The sequence below is a fragment of the Protobothrops mucrosquamatus genome, unplaced genomic scaffold, assembly GCF_001527695.2.
Source record: "Protobothrops mucrosquamatus isolate PMUCROS unplaced genomic scaffold, P.Mucros_1.0 scaffold4154, whole genome shotgun sequence".
Taxonomy (NCBI): Eukaryota; Metazoa; Chordata; class Lepidosauria; order Squamata; family Viperidae; genus Protobothrops; species Protobothrops mucrosquamatus.
In genome coordinates, this window is record NW_015390080.1 from 17,891 (window position 1) to 20,294 (window position 2,404).

Consider the following 2,404-nt stretch of genomic DNA (forward strand, 5'->3'; position numbering starts at 1 on the left):
TGTTTTTAATATGCTGTGAACCGCCCTGAGTCCTACGGGAGAAGGGCGGTATACAAATTAAATTAACATTAACATTAACATTAACAATGCCGGCTGGCGACCCCCAGGGGGAGAGCCTTCTCTGTGGCAGCTCCTGCCCTCTGGAATGACCTACCCCCCGACCTACGTATAGTTGCGGACCTGCGCCTTTTTCGCCGAGCCCTGAAGGCCCATCTATTCCGTGCGGCCGGCCTGGCGTAGTTTGATTATGTTTCAGTGGGGGGTTTTTGTATGGGTGTTTTTTTAGAACAGGCCTATTATTTAATTCGATTTTAAAACAGAAACTATTTATTTATTATCGTGGTTTTTAGTATCGCCTGTTCACCGCCCTGAGTCCCGCAAGGGAGATAGGGCGGTATATAAATTTAATAAATTAAATAAATAAATAAATAAATAGATTTTGTTCCTGCATATGGTTGCTTATGAAGTGTATAACATACACAATCTTTCAAATTACAGTAAAACCCCAAAATATACCATTTCAGAGTAACCTGCTTAAAAAAACAGAACCATCATTCAATGTAACCCAAAGCCTGGGAACTGAGCCAGGGTTTAATGGATCCTCTCAGTGGGTCCAAGGGTGGGTGATGAGGTGGGCACTTTCTGGGTTCCAAAAGTTGACATTACTGTATTTAAGGGATCAGACCCAGAGCTTGCAAACTTTGTCATATGAAGTAGCTTTCCACTCAAGAGGAGGGGGAGGGGACCCAGCACCTTCTTTTCTTCCCTTATGAATGACCCGCAACCCTCCACATTAAAAACCGCATTATAGGATTTGAGATCCTAGGTTAGGGGTAGGCAACCTTGGCTCTTTTATGACTCGTGGACTTCAACTCCCAGAATTCCTGAGCCAGCCACGCTGCGGGGAAAGGGAGAAGCTTCCATGCTGAGCCATGCTGGCTCAGGAATTCTGGGAGTTGAAGTCCACGAGTCATGAGGGGGCCATAGTTCCCCCATGCTGGCTCAGGAATTCTGGGAGTTGGAAGTCCACGAGTCTTAAAGTTGCCAAGGTTGCCTACCCCTGGTCTAGGAGGCTCACTGCTTAGAACAGAAGGACTTAGGACAGGGGTAGGCAACCTGGGCTCTTTTATGACTGGTGGACTTCAACTCCCAGAATTCCTGAGCCAGCATGGGGGAACTCAGCATGGAAGCCTCTCCCTTTCTCCTCAGCATGGCTGGCTCAGGAATTCTGGGAGTTGAAGTCCACGAGTCATAAAAGGGCCAAGGTGGCCTACCCCTGTCCTAGGTTGTCATCGGATCTCATCAGAGAAGCTGTTAACAGACATATAGAACGTGTATAGTCCGACTGCACCCTTCCAGAGCCAGAAACTAAGAGGAAACAAGCCATCTCCCCGGTTTCTGTGTAAGTGGTGATATCCATAAGTGGTGATCGTTTGGTATGAACATAAAGACGAAGTAAAAGCGGGAAGCGCTGCGGCCCGGTAAAATTTCGTCGGACTCCCAAGCCCCTCCCGTCGCAGCCTAGGAAGCCAAGGGCTTGAGAAAGGAGCTGCTTAGTTTTTTACAGTGTTTCTCAACCTTGTCCATTTTAAGGCATGTGGACTTCAACTCCCAGAATTCCACAGCCAGCATTGCTGGCTGTGGAATTCTGGGAGTTGAAGTCCACATGCCTTAAAATGGTCAAGGTTGAGAAACACTGAGTTAGCATCTCTACGTACGCCGCGAGGAGGAAATGGTCTGAACTCTACGGGGGGGGGAGGGAGGCACAAAGATGTTTTCCATCATTTGCTCAGCAAGGTCAGCTTTTATCGTTGGAGTTTCCAGAGGGAGGGCTGAGATTCAGCTGGTTTTTTTTGGGCGGGGGGAGAGAAATGCCGCCCCTTCAGCTGATTTTTCTTTCCCAGAAGCCCCAGGACACCAGAGCTTTTTCCCCCGGTCACGTCCCAACATCTCCCCCCCCCCCCTCCTCCCCATCCCCAACAGGTCTGAGTACCTCCGGCATCACGGGATCGGGAGTCACGCTCCTTCGCGGCTTAGTCCTGGCTCCACCCTCGCGCCTTGCCGGCCAATCTGCGCGCGAAAGGGGCCGGGCCGCTTCAGGCCGAAGAGACTTTTAGACTGAAGACCCCGGCCCGGAGCCAGTCAGAAGGACGACGAAGGGTTTCCGGTCGCTGTTTACAGGTAAGGCCGGCCGGAAAGCCTGGAAAGCCAGCGAGGGGTTTGCAGCGTTTCTGGGGAAAAGGAAGGAGACCGAGAGACGTTCGTCTCCAGCAGCAGCAGCAGCGTTCCTGGAATTCTTGGTCCTGGCCGCGGGATTTGGGTTCTGAAAACGGGGTGGGGGTGCCCGCGAGTGTCGGGTGGCGCGTCTTTCGCACCGGATTCATCTCTCAGCCTTTCGGGCGCC

The 2,404-nt window shown here is 51.2% G+C and overlaps 1 protein-coding gene across 1 annotated transcript in view; it reads left to right on the plus strand.

Annotated features, from left to right (window-relative positions):
- The first annotated feature begins 2,064 nt into the window (after positions 1 to 2,064).
- Positions 2,065 to 2,404, plus strand: part of LOC107298633 (cathepsin L1) — a 12,010-nt gene continuing 11,670 nt past the window's right edge. The window contains exon 1 of the mRNA XM_015828011.1: positions 2,065 to 2,181. The gene's annotated coding sequence lies outside the window, so the exon portion shown is untranslated. The remainder of the gene's footprint in view (positions 2,182 to 2,404) is intronic.